Here is a 27,414-nt window from a genome sequence, read left to right on the forward strand (position 1 = left end):
GGCATGTATAGCAGCTAACGCAAACAAAAGAGTCTATCTGCCCTGAGAAAATGATTCTCGTTATTACTGCCTCCCCGCACTGCCTCGCTCCCTCCCTGATGCTGCAGCTGCCGGAGCTGCTGCCGCTGGTGAGTGCTCGAGCTGTCCAGCTCCTGCTTCTCCAGGAGGTGCCACGGCCGTGGCTGCAGATGAGACTTCTCTCTCCGCTCCCTCGCGCGGTCCCCCCCCCCCCCCCGCGAGACCTTGGTGTTTGACGTCATGTGTGCTCCTTCCAGTTGCCATGGCAGCCCCATTCCCCAGGCCCCCTGCCTGTCTCCTCTGCTAGGTTGCACAATGGTACAGCCAGCATCACGCCGCACAATGGTTTCCAGGCAGTGAAAGAGCGTGATTCAGCAAGCCACTCTTCCCCCCCCTCCCTTTATTTCATTATTATTGGACATTTTGCCTCCCCTTTTTCCATCCTCTTTACCCTCTCCCCTAGGCTTTGCTTGATTTCTTTAGAGGAAAGCATTGTATTGCCTCGAATCCAGCTGCCCATCTTTTTATTCTTTTTACTTTTATAAAAAGCCCATTTTTTCCCTCGGCACTGTTTGGGATGTGACTGAAAAATACCACCTCAAGTCACGGTCTGGGGGAGAGGTTGCTGGACGAGGAGACCAGTTGGCGAGCGCGGAATGGTAGGTGGTTGCTGCTTATATTCTGTGATTAATCTGCTTTCGCAAGATGGGGTGATGAATGTTGATTGCTGCTTTAAAAAATGGGGGAGAGGGACGCTGGCTAATGAAGTCAACTGCTAACCGAAGCAAGAAGGCTGCCGCCGGAGGGTCTGTGGCTGGAGAGCTGTCCTCCTCCTGTGCTCGGGTGTGTATGAGCTGCTCTGTTCGGGTGCTCGAGGTGACCGGTGGCGGTGGGAGCAGTGCAGAGGCACATCATGGACAGGAGTGAGAGTGCTTTACCAGCTGGCGCATGTAAACAGTCGTGTTCTCCTCAGCCTCATCGCCTCTAACACGGCTTGGGGGCTTTGGGGGGAAGGAGGTGTCTTGGCTTGCAATTCAGTGGAAATGAGTGCATTATGTGGGTTATATAGTCCAGACGCAGCCATTTGAAATGGGAATTTGTAAATTTAGGAGAGAGGGTAATGCTAAAACAACTGGAAGATGGAAAGAGAGAAGTCGTGGCCTTTGGAAAGTGCCTGAATGGTGGGGCAAGGAAAGGAAGGTGTTCGTGGGGGGACGTGTTTGAAAAACTGCGTTGAATAGAGGGGTAGGGGGTGTTTTTAGAGAAGTGGTCATCTCGGGCAATCATCAGTCTTCTGCATCACTCCCCCTCCATATGAGTGGACTGAAAAGCCTACTGCATCTGATGGAGCCATCAGGAGCTTTTTGTAGAGGTGTTTACAGCACACTCCAGGGCAGTTGTTTTGCAAGAGAGGAGAATTCAACAATTGGAAGACACTGCAGTGAAATCAATGTTGCTTTGCAGGGAAATCCTCCGGCAGAAGATGTTGCCTTTTTTTTTTTTTTTTTTTTTTTTTTCCTGCAGAGGGGCCTGATAAGAAATAAGGCAAATTTTACCTGGCTAATGAAGCATTACAGCATTGTTGAATAAGCAGGCTGTGCTTCCAGTGAGCCACAATGGGCATGTTCCCCGGCATTTGTGTCCTGAGTGATTGTAAGCTTGTTTACATGGGGGGTCATTTTGCTGCATAGCTTCATGATAGCCTCAATGCAGCCTCCTGCTCCCTCTGTGAGTTTTGCCAGAGACCTGGTTAAAGGCAAACCAACACTGTATGAAAATATAGATTTTCAAAAAAATGATGGCATAGTGTAGAAATGTTTTAAGAGGGAAATGTATATCATAAAATGTATATCATAAATGATCAGAAGCCTGAAATCAGTTTGCTGGAGGACACAGAGCTTGCCATGCAAGGCCAGCTTTGGAAAAAGAGATAGGTTAAGGTAGAATGGGATGGTGTTCTTACTGCACAGGGATGTTTGTCTTTGCCCACATGTAACCTGTGTTTGGTTTCCCTTTCCTGGGGAAAGTGGAGTGCACCCAACCTCTGATCTTTTAACCCTATTGCAGAGCACTGCTCTGGAAGCACTGGCCAGGAATGCTCTGGAGTAGTATTTTCTTGCTGGGTACTCTTGTTGTGTGCTCACTTTGTTGCTGCTAGGAAAGGTTGCATATAAAGGCTGCAGGAATTACCTTCCTGCAGGCTAAATGAATGGCTTTCTTCTATGGGATGCAGATGTCAATGACAAAGGTGATTTGACCTCAGCCATTAAACTGTGTTCCCTGACTCCCAGCAAACTGCACGCTCACACGTTGCTCTATCCTGCTGTTTCAGAGCATGCATAATTTGTCAGAGTCCTGTTCCAATTATCATTTTGTGGAGCAGTATTAGGAGTACAGGCCTGTTTCTAAAAGGGGTGATGGCAAAAATTGCTTAGCGTGCAAAATTAGTTGCCTTCATCTGCCTGTCTTCTGCCTGCTTGGTAGTAGAAAATGTCCCCTCATTGTTAGAAATGTGTGCACACTGAAAGGGCCTTTTATGAGCAGATCTTGAAGATGAGTGTGGGTTTTGTTGTTGTTTTATTTAATTATTTTTTTTTCTGCAAGCGATTGGCACGTTTGTAGCCTTTTAGAGATTTAACAGCAATGGATGAGTAATTGTAAGACAAAATACCTTCTGACTCTGTTACAGCATTAAATCTGGCTTTTGAAAGCAAAGGGATAGCTATCAAAATTTCCCTGCCATTGCATTTGGGAATGTTATAAAGCTCACCCATAGCTGGCAAGCTGTTGCAAAACTCACACAGTAAGGGGAAGCTAAAGCAGGCCATAAAGAACAGGATGTTAGCACTGCTCTTTGAGATACCATATTTTTATTAAGATTTGGGAAGTAGAAAGGTCACATTTAGAGAGAGATCCCCAGCTTTAGTGTTTGGTATCTCTGTTGTGCAGTATGAGCTGTTCTGCAGTATAAACCACTAAATTCTCAGGCTAATCCCTGAATAACAGAAAATATTGCCAGCTTATTGATAAGCTTTTTAAAACCAAGTACAGACTTTATTGTTTGGTTTTTGTTTGTTTGTTCTGTATGGCAAATAGTCTTACGACCTTAGGCCTCCCCTTCTTCTGCTTACATTTTGAGTTTCCAATACCACTGCTAGGAACGAGGACCTCTAAGCCTGATGATTGCAGTGTTACCATAGTTGCTGCTCTCTGCTCTTCAGGAGGAGAGGAGGGAGACTTCTCTGGGCCACATTACTGAATATGAATGCAGCTCGGCTTCCAGCACTCCAGTTCTGCTCCCCTTTTCTCTGATTCTGTGAAACTTGCTGTTTTGAATCAGCCACCTGCAAGGAAAATTAACCCTCATAGAGGGGAGCAGCTAAAAGAAAAAATGCTGCATTTGCTGCGAGCTTTCTTTCTTTCTTTCTTTCTTGCAGCACCATCTGTGGAGACAAACGTAAGAAAAACAGTCTTTCAGATAAACAAAAAAGCTTTTGTACCCCAGTAACCATGTTGGACTAAAACTGAAAGCAACATACTACTTGGTTAGTGGGAAATGCCAGGCTTCAGGGCTGGGTTTTCTTTCTCTTAAGCTGTGATAATGAGTACAGATCAAAAACAATAAAGGGGAAGGGATGGGATTTCATGGTACACAATCCACTCCTTTCAGAAACTGAACAGATTGCGTTGAGATGAGTTGTTATGCTGCCTTTTAGCTGGACGTCCCTAGTTTTGCTGCCAACCTTCAGCAGCAGTTTTGGCTAGTTCTTGAAATAGACGTATAGGAAACTCAAGTCCTGATACTTCTTGATCTTTTTTCTTTATTCATTAATTAATGAATTTATTTTATTCTTTAATTTTACACGTGAACTTAGTGATGTCAGTGGAGTGTTGTAACCTTTGTGCCTAGGGAAGGGAGGTGAGCACTCTGAATTTCTGTTTGCCTTCGGATATCCCAGAAAATACATGGGGCGTAGGACCGTGTCAGAGCCCTTACTAGGGTCAGAAAAAGAAAGGAGCTGTCGTATTTCTACACTTCTGTTTGTTTTTGTTTGTTTGTTTGTTTGTTTTCCTGTTTAAGAAAAAGAGCTTCATGACTCCCCAAGTATGGAGCCTGGCTTGCACCACGTTGATGGCAAGGAACATTTGGGGGAGACTTCCATCTCAGCACTGCTGCCAGCTTTTTGCTCTGTAATAAACATTAACAGTGGAAGGCTCGGAAAAAACAAAATCATGGTTCCCATCAAGTCAAGAGCTATTTCAGCAGGGTTGCACAGTAATAGGTCAGATAATTCAAGAAATTGGGAAGTACTAATTACAGTGGGATTTCAAGGAGCCTCAGACTACGCAACTGTTGGCCCAGGACAGTGGAGTGTCTTGGGCCTTCTCTGATTAAGCTGTTGTTTTATCCTGAGGATTTTTTTTTCTTACTACAGAGTTACAGTTCAGATCTCTCTTAAAATGTTGTCCTAACCTGAGTGATGCTCAGTGATGAACATGGCTGCATTTTGCTGAACATCAGTCACCTGTTATGTATATTTGGAGTTTCTGTTTGGTAGTTAGACACCAGCGTGGAACTTGCTTTGTTGTTTGCCCTCTTTACCCTTGGTCACTCTTTACCCTCTGTAATTTATTGCATTGGCTGATTACCCTTTCTGTTTAAGCTTGTCTCTAAGTACAAGCACTTTGCCACTTGAACTTTTTTTAAAGAGGATTCTAAGTTTGTAGACAACAGTAATTTATAAGCCTTTCCTTATGCCTGTATGTATTTGTGTCGCAGTTTTTAAAGCCATTCATAACATTGATGTTGCCAACTCACATGATCATAAGTCAAACTTAATTTAAATCCCCAGGTATTCATGGTAGGTGCCTGCACATAAGTCTCAATGTGTTGTAGTGAGTGTTTCTCATTGTTTATATTCCAAGGAAAAACGTAAAGATCTGATCTGAAAAGACAGGTTAGAAACAACAACCATTACTGAAGAACAGTTTCATGATTCGTAGTGCAATCTGTTGTAACCTGGATCAGTCCTGAACTTGATTTCTTGAACAGTTGGGGTTGCCATCCTTGAATTTTTTTTTCTTATTTTCATTTTTAATTTTTTGGGAAAATGACCATGACACCGCTATCCCATTTAAAGAGCACTTCATCCTGCATTATTTTTGATCTTTAACCTTTCTCCTTTTCAGGAGGAAATTAATGGCCTGTACAGATACTGCCTGTAACTGGGTGTCTTATGATAATAGAGGAATAATCTTTTTTTTTTTTTCTTTTATTGTATTACATGCCAATATTGACGTTCCAGGCTAGCTTAGTTTTCTGAAGTTCCTATATCTGACTTAAAGAGTAAAACCCAAATACTTTTCTCTTTGTTTTGTATTTAGGGCTAGTATTAGAAACGTGTACCAGCAGCCGGCCAGACTCAAACAGCAGCTATGGCAACCCGTGCATGAAGTTGCTGCCTTTGACCCATTTCCTATAGATGAGGCATATCAAACGCCGTGGTGAGTCAACAAAGTATGATTTTAACAAATCACCTTCCTTAACAGAATAATCTTGCTCAATGCCACTGGCATGCTGATTATTTTGGGGAGGGTGGGGGTGGAATTTCACTGGCAACTTTCAGTAATATTTAGTGAACTTGAGCATCGTGTTGTCTTGTTATATATGCTGTTTTCAAGCGTAGCATTGCTGCATTGTACATATATCAGGTGGAGTGTATTGGGAGTGTGGTCTTGATGAACATGTGAAGACAATAATGATTATAAAAACCCCACAACGCTACATATGATGTATTGGGGGCTTGATGTATATACTGATTTACACCATATATATATATATATATTTTTTTTGTAATTACTGTTTTGCATCTCTTTTATTTGTGGTGAGGGAGAAGAAAGTGATTTTGTTTCTCAGTCTGTGAAATGACTGACGAAGAGCATGACAGCTTTTCCTGCTGTAAATTCCTTCATCCCTGGACAAGAAAATAAATTCTGAGAGTAGTCATGAGTAGCAAATAGCATTTTTTTTCAAGTACTCTATGGCTTTAATCATGCACAAGTCTACTTGCATACTTACATGGAGAATTTCTTATATTGCAAGCCATTCTGATCCTAATAATTTCTGTAAGGTGATTGTGGCATACCTTTGGGATAGGAGGAAGTGGTTTTAGGTGTCCAATGTAATCACAAAATAGACATTGTGGAATCTTGTGAGTCTTTAAGGTAACTAAATTTCCATTCAAAATAAGCTTATATTAGTTCTTTCCCTAATACTACCTAGATGTTTGCCAGCTCCAGTCACCGTAGCCAGCATAATCTGAAAGTCAACAGGTTTAAAAAGAAAAAAACAAAAAGGCAACAGGTGCAAGTTTATGTCTAGACCTGATGCAGGTCTTCTGTGATTTGGCCTTTACCACTGGTTGGTGTCAAATCTGGAGCTGTTACAAAATAGGATGTAAATTCGAGACACCAAAATATTTCTGCTCTCTCAGTAGGAGTTACAGGTTTTGTTTCTATTTGTAGACCAGGCAGAGATGGAAACATGCAGTCTGTCCTGACTGGTGGGCAGTAGTGGTATGTGACTACTGTAATAATGAAATGAGCGCTCTGATAGCATGTCTTTGTCATCCTTGGTAGAGCTGCTGGGAGAAATGAATAGGGGTCAGGTAAATATATTTGATTCTGCTCTGGAGTAAAACAAGTGAGAAAGTAGCAAAAAGAAATGCCTACTAGATGACTGAAAGGTTGAAACCTCAAGTGCTTGCCAAGGGGGGGAACCAGGTATTTGACGTGAGGAGTAATTTGTGGCAGGAGGAGGTCTGAATGTTCAAATCCCTGACCTGTGGCCATCCTGTGACAGTAAGGCATTTATGTAGAACTTGAAAGCCTCCCCATATTATGCTCATGATATTGACAAATTCTTAAGGATTTTAAAGTATGTGGCATTGAACTGAAGCTAGCAAGACAGCAGCATTCATCTTGCTTTAATATGTGGACTCTTAAATCTGTGAAACTTATATGAATGGGCTTGGCTGAGTTTTGAATTCATAACGAGGTGCAAAACCATAGAACCTTTTGTGTGTTTGCTTTTAATTTGAACTTGTGTGTTTAGCATCACATAGGTAATACGCTATTTGTAGATAATCAGAGTTTATATCAACTGGTAACAGCAGAATATTTACCATTTGTGGTAATTAATACCACTGAAATATTAATAGAACAAAAGATTTTTGTCAGCGTGTCTGTGGTGAACAGTGATTAAGAAGAAGTTGCATGTAGTTTTTATAGTATCATGTATGCATGTTAACCTGATAAGTTCGTACGCATGGCATGTCGTATTCTCTCACCATTAATACTTTTAAAATTGCTCTATATGTTGAAAAACCTTTTTGAAGAAGCTGGGTGAGCATAATCTGTCTCTGGAGTACTTTATCTCTTGAGTTCAGTGATCATCTAAGTCACTTCCTCCAGCTTCATTCTTACCAGTTTAGTTTTTAGGATGGGTAAATCAGCACAGGCAGCAGGTTTTCAGAAACAGTATCTGATACCAGTCAACCTCAAGTTCTCTTTTCTCAGAGATGTTGTAGGAAGAGAATTACTTTATGAAGTTTCCTTCAGTGACAGCTTTTTGAGAGTCAAAAATGGTGAACATAAATAAAAATTATGAATTCTAGGTCTTGCTCTGAAGTTGCATCTCTATGGGAAAATTATCTGTAGTTGTCTTTAGTTTAGTATGAATTTGGAGTTTTTGTATGCGTATCAGTTAGGGATGCAGTCCTGTGAACGCTCGTGGATCAGAGCCAGTCTTAAATCTGCAGCTTTGAGATAGAAATGCTTATGCTTTCTGTGCAGGTTCTCTTCAGTTAATGTTGATCTTGTACACATGCAAATGACTCGGAACATGTAATTATGTATCTTGCATCAAGACATCCCTGTTTATGAAAGCACAGGTTTTATAACAGTGGAACTTGTATGTGAAATCAGACGTCTAAAACTCTGCTTTTACCTGTCAAAGGAAGAAAGGATTCTGATTGTATACTGTTCAGTAGGTATACTGTTTTTGCCCCTATGGAAGGGCAAAAAAAATCAATGTTCAGGAAAAATAGCATTTACGATACAAAAATATTTACCAGTATTCATCAAATAAAATAATGAAAAAAGTAAGGATATTTTGCTTAACATGAAAGTAAGGTAAGTGCTGTGGATGATGGGAGCCGAGTTCCTTTTGGTAGAAAACATGAAAGAGTCTAGGATTCATGCAGCTATGCAGATGAAGAGAGTACCTGGGATACAGTAATTTTAGTTTTCTAAGCACTTAAACATTTATGGAGCTTTTAATCTTTAGAGGGCCTTGGCTTAATATCTTGCAACTGGAATGTGCAATATTTGTTTCTCTCACCTGTGTAAACATTGAGCACACAAAGTGAAATTCTGAACTCCATCTAGCCCATATTGAATGTAAAATAACTCCAGTGGGTTTGGTGGAGTTAAACCAGACTTATATCAGAGGAGCTACAAGGCCAGTTTTCTGACAAACAGGTGTTTTACTTCTCCGTCTTTCTTAGTAGGAAAAGGTTGTATATATTAAAAATGTTGCATGCCATATATATTAAAAATAAACAAACAAAAAAACACCTACAGCAAACTTGTCTGTTACTGATGATGGCTATGTACTGAGCAATTTTATTCCCTGCTGAGAGATGACCTTTTTAATACATTTCCAAAAGCTATTTGTTGTGTGATCAACTGCATACGTGCACATAGCAAAGATTTTCCAGGAGTGTCATTGGCAGCAGTTTGGGTGTTTGCCTTCCCCCTTCCCTACTTTTCAAGGATGTTGAATGTGTTTGTTTTTCCTGCAAAGTGCAAAAAAAAGAGTTCTTGGTGAAACAACTAGATCACAATTTACTTCAATAAACTGCATTGAAAAAGGTTACAAAATGGAAGCAAACTGTCTTTGCAAATGTGTAGATTTTGTTGCTGCTGTTGAGTTTGTCTTTCTTTGTGCATTTTCTTTTTTGGCTCTTCAGGATATCATTGAACAGGATGTTTTCACTCCCTTTTGAAGACAGCCTTCTTTTTGAGGCTGTTATTTCTCGTGTACCTCCCTTCTCCCTCCATCCTTGGTTTGTTGTTGGATATTACTGATCCCCAACGCCTGTAAAATTAATATACTAATTAAATAATAATTAAACACAGTTTTGTCAATGCTTTTGTACATTTGGACTTTTTAATGCCCTAGGCTGAGAGAAACTGTGAGCTTTCTTTTAATAAAAAGTAGGCTCTTCATCCTCATTCCTTAACAACAGCAACAGAAAGGAAACCTTGAGTATGTGAAAGCTTGAGGCCTCAACACATTGCGTTGCTTCTACCAAGGTTATTCCCTCATGCTATCTCAGAATTTTGGGGAGAAATGACAGATTTCTTAGACTTCTGGGAATGACGTTAAAAATGAATTTTGGAGGTAGTTGGGAAGTGCACGCATGCTATCTTTCTGAATACTTGTGGAGACACAAACCTGCCTCACTTCTGGATCGATGTCTGCATTCCTCACAGCACAACCCTGGCTACTAGGAATGGTGATGTTATTTGCATAATTGAAAATTTCAAAATTAATTTGGTGTAAAAAATTTGAAATGCAGATGTCTTACTTCAGGGGCTCCCCAGTTGTTTAATTTTGCTCTGATGGACCAAATGCTTTTATTCTGCCATATGTCAGTCTGCGCTTGCTGAACAGGAGTGAACTTCCTGACCTTAATACTTCCCTGTGCCAGCTGTGACCTGTGAACATCTCAGATGAAATATGTGCATCTCTGCTGTGTTTTTTAAGTTGCTGGTGGAAAATATAACTCTGTGCCACCTGGCAGGCAAGTTCAGTATTTGCATGCCCTCCTCCTAACCTTACAGAAAACATCCAGCGCTATTGCTGTGGAATAAGGAAGCAGAGGGTCAGATGGATAGCCTCTGAAGCGTCGAATAGTTCTTCAGTGTCATCCACACGAATCGTACGGAAAGAATTTGAGTAGAATGCAGAACAGTGAATGAAAAGGCCAAATCAATAGCAAAAAGCCCGGAGAACGGTGCCAGCAGGAGGGTGGGAAGGAGACCAAGCCAGCAGTAAGGCAGCTATGTTTATGGGCATGCCACATGAACTCATATTACATAAAGTATTGGTAAGCATTTTGTAACCACATGGGGAAATACTTTGCCTGCTTCCTCTTCTAGATTTGTCAGTGAGGCACATTGACTCAACTGTTTCTTTGTGTTCTGTTATAAGGAAACCAACAGTGATTTTCTAACAAAGAGGGAATGAAACCAGTGGAAGCCAGGAATGGGGTTAATCAATGCAATGCTGCTAGTATGATGGTAACTCTGTGAGCCTTCTCTCTCCGACACTTTATGTTGGGACTAGGCAGACATATGTGATCGAGGAGTGTCTTGAAAGCTGTTATCTGGAGGTTATATGAACTCGTGGTCAGACCCCAGGCTCACCCACGGGCCCTGCCATAGCCTTGCTGTGTGGGAGCAGCTTGGCACAGAGAAGATGATGGCTGCAGGCTTGGTGCTTCTGCTTGTGCATTCTGAGTGTGCTCTGACTTCCCGGTGCAGCTAATTAGAGCAGCTCACCTGTGATGGGTACGAGAAGGAACTGTTAAATAGACCTTCTGGGGCCACTGGGTATGGAGTAGCTTTCGTTCTATTTGTTAAGACTCAGAATTGTTCAGTCTGTAGTGGGGAAAATCTGTCTAGTAAAGCTCACTGTCCTCAGTGGCACTTGGCTAAAAGGTTGGTGAAGGAAAGGGAGATCAGACAGGGTTTCTCTTGATGAGCTCTCTGGTATTCCAGAAGTACGGTGGGTTTGGTCTGTACGTTTTTTTGTTTGTTTGTTTGTTTGTTTTTTGTTTGTGTGTGTGTGTTTTTTTTTTTTGTTTTTGAGAAATGGAAGTTTCTTCTTTGTCACAAATGGTGTTTTCTTCTTCAGCATTTCTGCCTACTTTTTGCTTTATGACCTCCTCTCTAGATATTTAATATGAAGAAAAAAATCTAGTGGAATTACAAATGATGATTTTTAACTTATCTGTAGGTACTAGTTCTATCCCAGGAGTAAAAACATCCTACCTGTGCAAACCCACTGTAAGACTGCAGGGGCTTGAAAGTCCTGTGTGTCTCTAACAGCAGCCTGCTAGGAAATGCTGCTGCTTAGCAGACCAGAAGGCATTGTTGAAGGCTCTCTTGATACTGCAGACTGTGAAATAAGTTACCCTGTGCTCAGTTTTGTGTTTACGTGGCTGTAGTCCTGGGTTAGTTCATATAGATCAATGCAGTGTATGACAGGGGGGAGTCTTCCTAATCCACTTCCTTACTGCCTTTGTTTCTGGAAAAATGCAACTCCGGTTAGCTGCGGCTGGTAGGGCTACACTCCTTGGAGTAGCGCCTGGGGTGGGAGTGCTGTAAGAAAAGAAATACAGAAAAAGATTTAATGCTGCTCTTCCTGAAACAAACAAAGAAAAAATTATTTCTGAGCTGTTCCTGAAATAGATCTGCATGGCTTAATTGTGCATCATAATGCTACTTAAACATCTGCGTTAATTTATGTTAGATTTCAGTCATCAGTGTGTAGATAGATATTTTTATGGCATCATGCGAGCTTAATTTGCTGTTGTACATAAAATTAATTTTATTATCTGTCAATCTGAATCAAGGCAATATTGTGGAGGTCTTTCATGAGAGAAGAATATGGCAAATATACCTTTATGTCTGTACAAATTAAAATAATACATACTTGAATAAAAAACATGATTTCTTGGTGTTGTACACTCCTTAATCCAACAATCAATCCTCTGCTTTTATTTTGAGGCTTTGAAAAAACAGAAGGTGATGGTTTACATCCCTTGTCATTTGCCTTCTGTTCGCTTGATGTACTGTGGCTGTTGACATGGTGCTGTATGCGTTGGAGAAAATTTCACCTGAATCTTTGTACCGATGTGGGCAGCTGGCTTGAGAGTTTGTTGGCCTGACTGGTCTGGACCTCATATCATCCATGCCCATTACCCAGTGGAGAAGACTTGGTAGGGTCATAGAAACAGTACGGGCAGGCAGCCTGGAGGTGTGCCTTGTGCTGGTGGTGAACAGGCTTCAAGTGCACTTGAGTTGATAGTCCTTGAGCAAGCAATGTGTTTTTTTTCCCCACTGCAAGAGTACTTTTTGAGTAGTTAATGATTAATTTGTGTGAATTTTCTATTACGCAGCTTGTAAGAGATCAGAATACCTCAGAGCAGACTTGGAGCTGGTTCAAACTAGAGTTGTTGGGTGTTTCCAAAGGAGCGACGTTGACTTGTGGCAGGAGAGAATGTGGTGCACTGGGGAATATTGATGCTGCTTCAACGGGGTGAAGGCAATGGTAGCATTAATAAAATGACAACAATATTATAGATAAAATCATTTCCTAGAGACCCTGCAGTCTCCACAAATCACACCATAGCCCATTATACGTGATCCTGATTTTTTTTAAAGGGAAAAAAAGGAGGAAAAATAAATAAATTCCTAAATCTTCGATCAGGATTTGACTGTCAGCAACCAAGTCCAAATCGAATTGTAAGGGATGGTCACTCAAATAGCAGCTTGAGCTCTGACCCCACACATGGAAATAATGCACAGAAAATTTCTAGTACTCAGTAAACTACTTTTCCTCATCTGCAAGTATAAAGTAATTTACTTATCGAGTAGTGTTGTATGAAAAGGGAGAAAAAGTTTGCTAAGGAGGGAGCATACAAAAAAAAGGCTCAACTCCTGAAGCATTGCTAAAAGTGTTTCACTGTAGGCATCTTTGTAGAGCAGCCTGACCTAGCAGTTGTGTGCTTCTTCCCTTCCCCAGTACTGTCTCATACAGAGTTTGATGTTGTCGGACCTGGTGTTTTTGTTACCCATCCTGCAGGGTTACAAAGCCCACTTCTGCTCATCTTGTGATGTGAGCTACTTGTGATCCACCAACCTGATCCACCGCCTCCTCTGCTTCTTGCTGCTCTAGATAAACTCTACAGCTTTGCAGGCTTTCTGCAATTTAAGCACTTGGATTAAAATACAGGTAATTTTGTAAAATTAAAATTGAAAATGTATCACAGAATCACACAGAATCACAGAATCTCTAGGTTGGAAGAGACCTCAAGATCATCGAGTCCAACCTCTGACCTAACACTAACAGTCCCCACTAAACCATATCCCTAAGTTCTACATCTAAACGTCTTTTGAAGACTTCCAGGGATGGTGACTCAAGTCCAGGCTAGCAAATCTGTACCTTGAAAAGGAAGGTTATGTGGGACTGTCCAGTAGCCATGGTGGTTATGAAGCAGGCTACCTTGCCTAGAATTAATTGCATCGTGTCATCTGTGAGAGATTCTCAAAATATTGTGCTGCTGTTGAGTCCCAAAATCAGCAGCTGTTTCACTTTGTTCACTGGGTGTCATGTCTCTATCTGGGGAAGAGAAACGACAGGAAAAAAAAACAAGAAGCAACATGCCTTTATTTTTTGCAAGATTTCTCTTGCTGTTTTTTCTTCCATATGAGGCACTTGCTTTGGGCACTTGAATTTTGTGATGTTTCTTTTCAATCCTTACATTGTAATGTAAAGTTTTAACTTGGAGTTGAGAGCTGTCTCAGGGAGGGAGTACCATGAATGTCTTTTACCTGTGCCCAAAAGTGAATGTGTGTGTCCTTGAGCATTTTTGTGTTGTAGCAGAGCTGTGTTTTGGAAGGACTGAATCACTGCTCCAAAAGACAAGCATATGGGGAGGCAACTAACAGTCATGGTGTAAATGTAGCGAGAGGGAAGCAGAATTAATTATAGGCAAAATATATATAATTAACTGCAATGTTACGTGGGATGTACATTTCTGGTAGACCATTTCACTTTGGGCTTGTGAAGGACTTTGTAATGTTCGTAGCACCTAAACCCATAGAGAGGTTTTTCCTGCTGATTATAACTTCCCTTCATATTTTTTACAGTGCCTTCAATGAATACATAACTAACTGCAATAATAATAATAATTCATGTGAATAGTATTAGTGTATCTCCTGGTAGATTTCATGGATGTGCATTAAAAAAACTTCCTCTTCTTTATTGCCATATATGAAAAGAGAAAATGGTGTTGAGAGATATAAACCATTATGTCACATCGAATACTGAGCAATACTACAGCCAGATAACGTGAAATTAACATCTAGAATCTTTGTCCTTAAAGTAAAAAATAAATATTTAGTCTCAAAGCTTCTGCTAGGATAGTAAGTTATCAGAATAAGTAAGATTTTGTTGATGGTTTTGGTATTACATGAGTCAATGTCAAACATGACTATAACTTGTGACGCAAGCATTTTCTTTCAGTTAGGACGAGGCCCAAAATACTTAGCAAAAAGAGCAGATAGTGCCTTACCATCATGCTTACCATCAGAAAATGGTGTTGCTTTGATATTCAACTCTTTTCCTTGCACTTAGTCCTTTTATACTGTATTTTTTCATGCTAAATGTCAGCTTTCTAATGATGGCATCTTCACAATGCATACAATGGGGAACTATTTTTTCTTAAAAAAGCGAGCTGTACTGTGGTTTATTGCAACTTTGCGTTGTGAGGTATAAAATGCAGCAAATCTGTGGAATTTGGAGCTCCTTACTCAGGGCGCAGAGCTAGGCCTTTTTTGTGCTCATGTGCTATTTGGCACTATGCCATATGCCATAGAATTTTATGGCTTAATTCTCTAGCACAGTGCATCTTCAGCATTGCTTATTTGCATTGACTTGTCAGGCCTGTAGTCCAAACAGGCAAACTGTAAATCATAGCTACCTTTCAGGGTTCTTTTTCCTCCTGCAGGTTAGAAAATTAAGTCAGCGAAAGAATTGATTTGTCATTGCATGTGATAAATACATGTGTGCTTGTTTGCAAAGTGCTGTGTTTGGTATTGAGATGTAACCCATGAGAGTAAAAACAAGGGTAAGAGAAAGGGAAGATGCTGCTGAGCAAAGAGAAATGGCAGCACTGACGTTGTTCTGAGTGCCAGACAAGGTAGTTTTGATGCTGTATCTGACATATATATTCTTGTTTTTCTTCCTTGTCAGGAGTCTCTCGCATATATCATTATATAGTGAATATCATTAAACGCTTGATACGTATTGCTGACAAGTGTGCTCTGCTAGAGTAAGTAGCAGTCCAGAAACAAAGAGGACAACATAAATGGTGTTTGAATGAGAGGGCAGAAAAAGGCTGCAGCTAATGTAATATTAAGCCTTCATCAACTAAGTTATTGAGTAGAACAAGCAGCTAAGGGTAGTATCATGTGAAAATCTGCCAAGCGAGCCTGTACCATCAGTTATCTGAAGGTGAAATAGTTGTTTAGACTACAACTTTGATCTGTGACTGAAGTTTGGAGTAGGGAAGTGCAAGTAAGCATCAGACCCTTGAGTCACTGAAAATGAGCCTAATCTTTGCCTTGAGTGAAGTCCCCTGGAAGAGGCAAAAACCACACATGCCTTCCCAAAGAGATAGCAATTTTGGGCAGGGAATAGCACAAGTGCAGAGGAGCTTTTTTCAAAATGCATTGTTTTAACCTCCAGTGTTTATCCTCTTAGAAGATTTGTGAGCAGTGGCTCACTGAAACAATTTTTATGGTGATTTACCTTTTCTGAGGAGCTCCTGAAATACAAATAGACTGGAGGGGGGGTTGTGTGTGGAAATGAGGTAGGATAGTTGGCTTTTCCTTTTATTTCTTATTTAAAGATGAGCCTGGAGTTCTTTATTTATTTGCATACATTGTATAAGTGACAGAGCTTAAGCTAATAGAACATATTTACAGAAGATTTAGGGATGAGGATTTGAATCAATACCTGTTCTGACAATTTGCTATGTCAAATATAAGCAGGTTATTTGGTACAGATTCTGTAATGAAAGAATTGAGCAATCCTCAGTATTACATACTTTTTAGTCCCAAGTTGTTTTCCAAACAAGCCACTTAAGAAAAGATTTTGTATTGTTACCTGATTAAAGAAAGCGTACCGTCTAGGATTTGTGTATAAAATTGCAAGAGAATCCTATTACAAATTTCAGGCTGGTATAGCACGTCACCAAGATAACTTCTAACCTGGGAGACAAGTTATGCCAATGACAGACAGAGGCATAACTTAAATTAGTATATAGCAACCAGGATAGTTTTATATGCAGGCCAATTTTTTAATCAACATTCCAGTGATGGCATGTCACCAAGTAATGTAGCAGGTATTGTTTCCTTCTGCAGAGATAAGATGCCAAATATAATTTGCATATTGCCTCTTCTTTAGTTTTAATGTGGGAAACAAGTGTGCAATTTGGAAAAGTGAAGATTAGTGATAGCAAGATGAATATGAAATTGTTGTACTGTTTAAAGAGAAAGTGAGTTAAATTGCTGGCTCACAATTCAGAGTTCATTTTTCTAATATGCTTGTGTTAACACTTCGATAATTAAGCTTCATTTAAAATTATAATAATAATTTCCTTTTTCATTCAAGCATAACAAAGCACTTAAACAAGCTTTAATAAGCCTCATATCAACTCTGAAAAATAAGTGTTATTGCCTCTATTTTATGGTTGGGTAAACAGTATTGAGGGCAAGAGACTCTCACAGAAGTCACTATTGCCCAGGGGAACTCCTGGACACTTTTCCAACTGAACAGGCCACAGTTGTGAAGTGCAGGTACCTGGATTGAGCCGTAAATAGTAAGATTTAGTAACAAAAAGCGAGCTGAGGAGCATGGCCTTTAGTGGGTGATGATGAAAGCAATCCACCAGCTGTGGCTGGGCAAGGTAGCAGCCTCAGTTAATTATTTTGCAGCTCCCCTGTTGGGACAACAAGTTCCTGAATCAGGGATCTAGCACTTTGAACCAGCCCTTGACAACTTGCCCAGGCTGCATTTAAAGGATTTCATGTGTCATTGCAGCTCCTCAGAATAATTCCCATTTCCTCAGAGCAAAGGCTTTGTGCTTAGCCTCTCTACAGCTTGTCTGTGCTCAAGGCATGTGTCACTACACACGTATGCATGAAAATAAACCCTCATATCATCAGTTGTGTGCTAACACAGGGAAAACTTGTCTTTCCTTGTGGAAGTAGATAGAACTTAGGATGCGTTTAACAAATAAAACAACAAATAGAGTAGATTTGCTGGGCTAAATAAAAGTAGACTGCTGTTTTTTTTTTTTTGTTTGTTTATTTTTTTGTGTTTTTTTTTTTTTTTTTGGATAAGTACACAGAAAGCACATATAACCACCCAAATTAAATATATGCTAACCTGCACTGCAGCAGGAAATGCAGAATAGATTATTGCAGGTAGCTAAATGGAAATTTTCCCCCACTGTATCAGGGAAAGAAAGAAAAAAAGTAAATCACACAGAGTAGAAGGGGGAAAAAATAAGGAGGAAAAAAAAAAACACCTGAAAGCAGTTCATCATGAAAAGTAATAAAGCCACCAGGAAATTAAAAGGCCCAGCCCTTCAAAGAGGGAGAATTTCAGTGTCTGAAGACTGCAGATGTCTTCTGACTGTAGGCAGTGACCTTCTGGAACTGCGTGCTGGTACTTGTCACAAGTGCCAGCACAGTTGTTACTGTGGTATGAGGGAAGCTCACAAAGTTGGTGCCATTCACTGTGATTGGCAGCTTACGTCCCTAGGGCTCAGAAGGTGCTTCTGCGTGTACTGGCAAACTTGTTGTATGGTGTATGTAAATCTGCCTGTATGTATTGTAAATTCAAGGCTCCAGGTTTATAGACAAAACATTTAGCTTGACAGAGGAATCTGTTATTTCCCGAGAGGTAGTTTAGATATAAGAACACAACTGTTTTGTGTTTTTTTGTTTGTTTGTTTGTTTGTTTGTTTTTGACAACTATTTAACCTTCATGTCCATTAGAATTTCAGGTGCTTACCATATCTAAGCAATGTTTGGCCCTAAATTAATTAGTTAATAGAATTTGCATTCAAGCCTGTTAATATTTGACCCACAGATTAAAGGGGCAATTGAGACGGTGTTCGGTACCTGATTACTATGGAAGGAGAAAGAGAAATTAAAATAGTGCTCTCAGTTCTTTTCTTTTTTAATTATTATTAGTAGTGAAGAAATATGATAAGGAAGAGTTTTCCTAATAGGAATGATTATAACCATTTTGCTACACTGTCTATCAGAGTAAAAGGAACTCTAGTTTGCCTCTAGGAGGACTAATAGGAGAATCAGACGGTGAGAGAAGCAAGACAGGCAATGTATTCAGGCTTTGGGAATTGGAATTGAAGAAATAGTAAATTAGGTGTAGTCACCTGCATTGTTAGTCTGCAGTTCTTCAAGTTTGATTTGAGAAATAACAGCATCTGTCAACTACTTAATTCTTGTTATGGGAAACAGTATTCAACAGCATTCTGCCTTCTATTTGCATTATTGTTACTGCGAGTAGCATTTCTGAATCCACTACTACCCACAGGACTGAAGAGACAGCGGGGTTTAACAAGATAATTGTATGCATACTTAAATTTAAGCAACTGAATCATCCTGACAAATCTAAGCAATTGAACAGTGCCTTAATCAGACTACTCAGGTACTTAATTTTAAGCACAGCATTAAGAACTGACTACATTAGGCTAGAATACATGAAAATCTAATTGCAATGTAGAAAAAAAAAAAGTTTCCACAGGCTGAAATCAGTTTTCCCTCCACTATACGTCTCCCCCATGCCCAGCTGCATTTACATCGTGGTTTTCTTCAACCCTAGCAATGCCAGCATGTTTGCTGGCTGAAATTGCTGAACTTGCAGTGTCATTGCTTCCCAGTATTGGAGACCAGGAGTGAAGTAAAAGGCGTAAGTCTGAAACAGGGCTCTTGCTATGAGATACCAGCCAGCTATAATCCCATCTGTGTAGGTTTACAGCCAGGATCTGGGTCATGTGAAATTCTCCCTGCCTCCACCCAGAAGCACTCTAATGATTATTCATGATAAATTTTAAAAGGAGTGCTGCAGTGTATTGCTAAGTGAATGCATCTTCATTTTCGGACTCCCTCCCACTTGAGCATTTCCAGTAGCCGTTATTGTAACAGTGCCGACAACTCCCTGATTAATCCCATCCTTGTGTTGCTGATCTTAACTCTTCACTATTTTATTTAGCAGTAGCTTCAGCCCCACTAGGGGCTAGGCTCTGTCAGAGAAGAGCAGGTGTCCCAGGCATTTGTGGTCTTGCATCACAAACCAGGTTTTATCTGGAATGACCCCGGTGTGTTCTGCTTGGGCTGTTGCCATGTCTAGCTTCAGTCTGTCCCCGAGCTGCTGCTGTTACCATGTCATCAGCTATTATGTGAACGCCGACAACGCCTTCAAGTCTTCCAGTGCTCGTTTGCAAAAAGACTTTGTCAGCTGATTTGATTGCCAAAAATAAGTAGATAGATGGAAAACATACATATTTTTTTCACCAGAGTACATGGTTCAGACAGTTGATGATCTGAGCTGATTTGTTAGTGTCTGTATAGATTTCTATGTATGTCTTTAGCAATTTGTGTGGAATGTCTGGCATGGGAACTGACGATTGCTGTCTTGGGCTAGCGTTGTCAAGGTCTCTGAAATCTGCATGTATCCCATTTCCCTGTGCCTCTCTGCAGCTTTTGCTAGGCTGTCAACCCACAGAGTGGGCTTGCTTGCTTCAGCCCCTCCTTTTACCAGCTCTGTATGTGCATCTTCCTCCATCTGTCACTGCTAAGGACATATTTCTGCAGCCACATATGACAGTCGTGACTCAGCGTTTGATGCATCTATTGGGCTTACTCCCTAAGTTTTCTACTTTCCCAGCATTTCTGGGGATTGTGTAATCAGCTCTTCCTTGGTCCTGTGTGTCTTCAACTACAGTAAGCTTATAAAGCATGCTAGCTTTAACTCTATACGTTTATCCATCTGGTTTTGAAAATATACCATTTCTAATGAGAGAGATAGAACTAAAGGGTGCCCTTGGACTTGGTAAGCATTTTAGTGGAGAATTTTACAAGTGGCTCTTCCATGATCTCCATTTGTTACAAACACGATGGTCAGCTAGCTTTTAGATACCTTTAATACCTTTTTCAGCCATAGGACAGTAGGAGAGCTGTAGCTGCAGTGCCAAACTTGAAATGCATACATGTAATACATGTATTGTCTTGTCCTTAACTGTTGGATTCATCTTCAAGTCGGCTGGCAGGTTCCTCACCCTGCTGCAGGGTTCAGAAATGAGATTGAACACGCAGGAGCAGACCAAGAAGCCAGGCTAAGAGCTAGCATCGCTTCAGGGGAGCATGTCTGTGCTTCAGGTGTTAACATGCAAAGAGAGGGTTAAGGCAATCCATGGTTGGCTAGCTGTCTATTTGCCCTCTTAAATGATAGATTGAAAACCATTTTACTATGTAATTATTCTTAATCTATGTTACTGTGTACAGAAGAATAGCATGAGCGCATCAAAATTCAGCGAAGAATGTGTAGATCTGTTATTGGCTGGATTACTTTTTTTTTCTTTTTTTTTTTTTTGTGTGTGTGGGACAACAGTTGTGTGATTTTCAGCATTTCTGCTGCTGCTTTATGTGTTGGACAGATTCTGGGCGTCTCTGTCCAAGTACCAAGTCTCTTTTTCAATTTATTTATGGGAGCTGTTGTTCTGTGCTTACTCAATTGAACTTGGGCAGTTAGTTTCTCCTTCCCTTACTTTGAGCCTGCTGTTGTGCAGCTGTCAGTATGGGGACTTTGGGTTGTTTTGACTTAGGGCCAGCTCTGCAACTGTACATTGCTTTTCGCACCTTAAGTCTGGCATTCAGCATCTTTTTTTTGTTTATCTAGTTATTATAGCTATTCAGCAATGAATTATTTTTAATTCTAAAACAGAAATTATTCTTTTTACATTGGATTTTTCATGTATTTGTGTAGTCTTTTTTTTTTTTTTTAGGTGCAGGTGTAACAAGAGCTTGTTCATAACCAGTGTTAAGTACCTTTATTACCCAAGGAAAAGAAATCTCTCTCTAGTGGTGTTTCTTCCGGTGTCAAGCTTCTTCTTGATAACTTGGTCAACAGATAACAGCCAAGTCAAAAGCTGCCAACGAGAGGAATATTTCTGGCAAATTTAGTTTTTTTATATTGTATGCATCCGGTAACGATGGGTACCTTAGTTCAACCAGTCACACAGCATGATGGTCCTAGCAGTTGCTCAACCAGAATGCCAAGTGAACACTGCAGTTTCTTCTTCTTTGTGTTCATTGTGAGAATCAGCCCTAAATAAAATACAAAGTTAGAGGACATCTGGGGTCTTTCATGGGTAGATGAGATAGTTACACCTGCTGCTGCCCACAGGTACTTGTCTTCCCACACCACAGGAACAGTTCTTTACCCCCAGTGCTCAGGAGCTGCACTGCAACTGCGTGTGTGTAAAAATGCTGTATTTAAGTGTGAAGATACAGCACTCATTTCCTTGATTCTTAGACACTGTCTTTAGGACTAGTGTAAGCTGCCCTGTGCTAAAGTTATTGTTTTATCCTCTTTGTTAGAGAAGTCCTTTCTTCTGGCTGCTGGGATGTTGTCACAGGACTGCGTTTTGTTCTGCTAGCCTGCAGTAAGAAACTTTTTTTTCATTTACTCTATTAGAAGTAACTTTAGTCACTGTCGTTCATCTAGTTTTCTGCTTTGTTGTCCGCATTCATTGTTTTCCACTGCTACTGATAAAGAAAACATCACTTTGTGACCTTAATGTTTGAAGGAGTAATCAAAAGGAATGGGATGCGATGAAATTTATGGCATCCCTTGAGTCAAAATACAATTTGTTGATTTCACAAAGGAAATCAAGGAGCAAGCAAGTGTATTATCCCCATGGTTTCTTTGGTGTAACTTGGTAATTTTAAATAGAAGGATGTGTGGAATGGTACGTGATTGACTAGCAGGCATGTGCCAGGACAAAGCCAATGGAGACAAGACATTTAACTTTGTGGAGGAACATTTTTTTTATTATTTTATCTTTTTCAGAAATTAGTTTTGGGCACAAAAGCCCATGAAGAAACTGACAAAAATCTTACTGCAGCAGACTCTTGAATGTCTTCCATGTCTTCATGCAGCCTGTGGAAGTCAGCAATAACAGCAGCTGCTGGACCAGCCAGCCTCTGCTTCTGTGCCTCCCCTTCATAAGGAGAAGATGAGGAAGAAAATGGGAGTTGCTTTATATTTCCTGTTTATTTCGGATCTGGGAAGAGCTGCTGCTTTGCTCTGGTAATTGGGTTACATATACTGAGAGGCCAATATATTTGCATAATTAATAGTCTGTTGTGACAAATGATGTTTTTGTGAGACCTGCGTGGAGCATGCTGCGTTTTAATGTTGGAATAGCCACAGTTTGGATTGTTCATCTATAAATATGCATCCCTGCTCTCATGTAGAATATGCATAAATCACATTTCAAACATGAGATAATCATCAGCAGTCAGTAAAAAATAGATATTTCCATGGCAACAGTTGCTAAATTAAACAGAGAATCAGTACCTCCTCCCCTGTTCTTGTCCAGAAACCTCCCTTGCTTTAGATCCTATGTACCTTACTGATGATTAACTAAATAGTCATACTTGTTAAAATGAATAAATTCACCATTGTGTGTGTGAAGAGTTATTAGAGCAAGAATTAGCAATAATTAAGTACTGCTGTCACACTGGGCATCAGCTTTTTACATCTGTACTTCCTTAACTCTCTCTAGGCCCTGTCAAACACTTAATATGGTCTTTCCACACCCCTGCTGGAGTTGCTGTAAGTGTATTTTAAAAGCTTTGGAAAAATCTTCTGGTCTGGATCAAATTCTGACTGGCCTCTGCTTGAGATGGGTTGAAAGGTGTCTAAATGATGGCACTTCCACGGCTTTGTGCTCTCTCCCTCTTCTTGATGAACATGCAGGAATAAGCTGAAATGGTTCCGCAGATATTTGGAGACCCCAGTATGGGGCAGGTAATGTAAGAGAGAGCTCGAGGATGGTGGGTTGAGGGATGCTGGCATTTGGGGCTGCCCCAAGGGCTTCTCATTGGATACCATAGCTGATGGGAAACCAAAAGGCAGGAAGGTAGACTTTCACGAGAACAGACAGGTAGCTCACCTGTGGTGGACAGATACCGAGTATCAAAGATATTGTTCAGAAAGCATCAACAGAGGGGTTCCTGCTTGTGTGGCTCCAGATGGAAGGCATCTGCTGGGAGCTGTGGACTGGTCCTGATAAAAGCTGTGGGGCGGATGAGGGCACACTGTCCTGCTCCGTGCTGCTGCCACACACTGTGGGGCTGCTTGGTGGGGAAACAGCCCATGAGGCTCTGAGATGCTGGGGACCCAAATCCCAAGGCCTCAGTCAGCTTGCTCACTTCTGCACCTCGAAGTTTCAAGGAGAAATGGCACGTTTCTCTGCAGCTTTCCCCATGCCATCTTTGGGTCATCTGTTCCACCATTTTGCATGGAAGTTAAATGGGTTATGCAGTGTCTTGACTGCTTTGTTTCACCAGAGAAATTATGCCATTTTTCTTTGGATCTTTACACCAGAATCCTTACACATGCTTGCAAAGAGAACACCAGGGACCTCAAGCAAAATCATAGCCTATAGCTTTATTTATCTCCGTTCCAGCTTTTGTTTCAAGTTCTCATGGTTTGAATGAGACGAGCACTATGAAAGCAAGGAATCGTCAAAAGATAGTCCAAGGGTTCAGAGAGCTGAGCCAGAACCTGCTTGAGGGCATTGTGTGTGTTTTTCTCATTGCTGCCTTAGCAAACATGCCTGTTCTGGCACATGTGTACGTAGATCTACAAACTCACAGGGAAATAAGTGTAAGATAATGCCACTTAGTTGTTCAGTTTCAGTGTCCCAGCTCCATGTGATTCAGATGTGTTCAGAAGCTGCCTCCTTAGGAGGCACTTGGGTGGTTTTTTACTGCTTTTATATGGACAGAACATGTCATTTGAGAGGAAGAGCAAATCCTACAAGTTGGTAGAAATAAGTGCTGATTGTAGGTTCTTGTCAAAAATTTTCAGTGACTTGGAGTGGTGAATGTTTTCCTCTTTCTGATGTGTCTTATTCCATGAATAATCTTCTCAATGTTGAAAAAGCACCAATAAGATAAGCCCTAGTGAAAGGGGAACAGCTTCTAGTCTGTGGATTGAGACATACATTTGCTGGTTCCTCCTAGAGTGGGGACATAGCAGTGCTTCAATAGCTTATGCTAGGGTTGCATGAAACACACAAAAAAGGAAATATTGGCATTTGGGGGATAAATGCATGTCATACTCCTAATAACTTTCTTTTTAGTGATGTATATGAATGGGAAAGTGAAAATGTCAAAGGACAGGGATGCTTAGACTTGTATCATAAAGCATTCTGCCAAACTTCTGCTTCCATGGTATACTGGACCGTTTAAGAAGTATCATGATAACTTTTCAAATGGAAGCTACTGAAGGAGGATTTAGTACATGTGTTTCATAACCAGGTAGCTTTACCAGGATGAAATTCATGCTTTCTTTTGCCCTGCCATCTGAGAAATCCAGTTCTCTTCCAGGTTTGTCACTTAGGTCCTCTGCATTGTGTCTGGATCTGAGGAGATGCCCTTTTTATGCTCTTAACACCCTCAAAGCAGTTTTTATTTCAGAGCTGCTTCCTCACATCAAGAACCACCAAGAACCATGTCCTCTAAAGCAAGCAGTCCTTAGGAGACAGTTGGAAACCCTCACTCGGCTTCTTTGGCTTGAGAGAGAGCAGACAGGGGGCTTGCTGTCTTTGACTGCAAGTGTAGTATGGAACAGCAGTGTTACTAGGAGGGTTTGTCTATTGTGAGCTTCCTTGGTAAAGATTCTTCAATAATTTTGCAGAAAGACATGGAAGATAGGCACTTTTTTGTTTATAAAAATGATAAAAATCTGAGATAAGCTCCTCAGCAGTTCTGTATGGCCACAGTGCTCTTCGTGGTATGTGTGTTGCTTAATTAACGCTTGTTCTGTGCATTCGTTGTGTTCATGTTATTTTTCTTTGAAGTGGTTGTCAGCAGTAATTGCTCTCAGTAGGTTAAATAAGGAGCTTGTTTTAGGTTTCCTCACATGGTCAACAGCATCTCTCTGCCGTACAGCAGTAAGGAGTTACTGCTCTGTAGGATGCATTCCTGTTAGTACAAAGGAACTGCTTCTGCTGTAATGAAGCGGAGCCTCTGAAAAGGAAAAGGTGGTTACTAACAACAGCAAATATTTTGCTTTTCACTCCACTGCCATTTCACTAGGGTGAAGTACTGTAAGCTTTGAACCAGATGGTTTCAAAGACAGGCTCATACGGGCAGAGAATAATAAATGGACACTGCTAGTATGATTTTATTTTTCAAGTATAAGCAGAGGGTACATGTCTTAAGTGTGTGTGTTTTAAGGAGTCATCATTTTCCTCCTTCTTACTACCTAAAATGTTTCCTATCTGCAGAGCTTTTCCAATCTCTCAAGCCTCTTAGGATTTCTCTTTTGTCTTGTAATGCCATAACTTTATGATCTTCCATCAGCATCCTGTTACGTTTCCTGTCCTCTCTAGGTTTTCATGTGACCCAGGTTGTCTGATGCCTCCCTCCTTGGTCCTACACTGGAAGCTGGGGGCCTAAAGCTGAGTGCCAGAGGCAGGCTGCATCCAGTGCTGCAGCACTGGGGGACTGGCAGGAATCCCGAGCTCCATCTCCACATGCCTCCTCTCCTTGTCCACCCTTACAAAGGTAGAGATGAAGACGACAGACTTGGAAGCTTTCAGAAATCTTTGCTTCCCTTCAGAGGTCATTGGATATGTAGAATCCTGCTCCCTTGTGGAAGGGATCAGTGAGCACCAAGGAACTTGATTGGAAGGAAATTGCCCCTGTTTTGGTTTCTAAAACTCTGTGTTCCTGATCAAAATGGGGCCATTTGCCAGACTCTGTTGTCTTGATAGCTGCTGAAGCCAGCAGAATGTTAGTGGCTCTTATTTGATTTTATCACTGTTATTCTTTAAGCCCAGAAGTAATAAGAAATGTGCTCGCTGTTGGTCTTTATTAAGAATACGGAATGAAACATCTCAGCTGCTTTTAACTGTTTGCTACATCTCTAAACCAGCTCATTTCCCAGCTCCATCTAGCTCTGTATGTGATCAATTACAGTTAATCTGCTGTATTTGAAGGGAGCTTAATGAACTTTATCCTGGCAGGAAGGAAGTCTGTTAATTTGGATATTCTGAGTTCAGGGGGTTGTGTATTTGTGTCCTTCCACATTTACTCAAATCTGAGAGAGAATAACTGCTTTGCAGGGAGCACATGTTCTTTCTACATTCGGAGCCTGCCCGTGTTTTCTGGCAGCTGGCTGCTACACTGGATTAAATTTTAGTAGTCTGGTTTTCATTGTTAAGCTTGGAGAATGCAGGACACAGATGATAGCTTAATCTGTGTCATAATGAAATTAACGCTAATAGCCCAGTCTTGGGGTTCCTGAAAATACACAACAAGAGATTTTCAGGGCTAAACTGTACAGATGGAGCTTGGGGTGACTCAAAACTTTTTTTTTTTTAAAAAAACTAATATATGGAAGTTGGCTTTTGATGTGCTTGTTGTTGTTTTCCTGCCAAGTCTGTGTCTGAACTCAAGTGCGGAGTAGACTAACATGTTCAGCGGCATTAGGAGTGTCAGGTAGGGTTGTCGGGTAATATAAAACTCAAATTCTCTGTCTCCAAGGTAATTTAGCCATGGAGCACATCACTGAAAAGTCAATCACTTGCTTCCTACCATTCATGTGCTCCCAGAATACCTCAGAATGGGTTTTTGATCACCAGCCATCACACTGGTTGCATGTTTACAGGTCACGTAAATATCAAATGGTTGCATGAAGTGAATGAAAAATGCCTTCCTCAGCACTTCATTGAGAACAGGGATTCTTCTTTGGTGTCAATCATGTCACCTATTCAAAAATCTTATCTAACTCACCCCAGCTGAACATACAGAATGACCAGGTGAGAAGAAGGCATTGTAGGCAGCAGAGGAAAAAAAATACAAGTGTTGGGCATTGAAAGAGAACAGTGAACAAAATAGAAAAGGAGGAGAAGGCATAGGTAGAAGAAGCAGAATAAAGACAAAATGAAAACCAGAAGAGAAAGGAGAGAAAATGAGGCACAGAAGAAAAAGGTGCTTGAAGGAATGCATTGATAACATGGCAGCAAGCAAGTTTAGGAGTGGAACTAAAGGGGAGAGAAATTGATTTGGGGAAAAAAAAAAAAAAAATACCATTCTCAGTCTAAATTGTGTGCTTTCCTGCAAGACATTTCATCAGGCGTTTTGGAAGGACAATCCAACCCCCACCCCCCCATTTCAGTGTTTGTCTAAAGACATGCTTTTTTTTTA

The 27,414-nt window shown here is 40.7% G+C and overlaps 1 protein-coding gene across 10 annotated transcripts in view; it reads left to right on the forward strand.

The window, feature by feature from the left end:
* Positions 1–27,414, forward strand: part of MAPK10 (mitogen-activated protein kinase 10) — a 143,915-nt gene that overhangs the window by 24,045 nt on the left and 92,456 nt on the right. For 4 of the 10 annotated variants that reach the window (XM_038178183.2, XM_038178185.2, XM_038178184.2 and 1 more), the window contains exons 1-2: positions 293–677; positions 5,404–5,523. The gene's annotated coding sequence lies outside the window, so the exon portion shown is untranslated. Of the gene's footprint in view, positions 1–289; positions 678–737; positions 862–5,403; positions 5,524–21,567; positions 21,633–22,039; positions 22,280–27,414 lie in introns of those variants that run through there. The other 6 variants (XM_038178177.2, XM_038178179.2, XM_038178188.2 and 3 more) reach the window with 6 other exon arrangements.

The sequence above is a fragment of the Anas platyrhynchos genome, chromosome 4, assembly GCF_047663525.1.
Source record: "Anas platyrhynchos isolate ZD024472 breed Pekin duck chromosome 4, IASCAAS_PekinDuck_T2T, whole genome shotgun sequence".
Taxonomy (NCBI): Eukaryota; Metazoa; Chordata; class Aves; order Anseriformes; family Anatidae; genus Anas; species Anas platyrhynchos.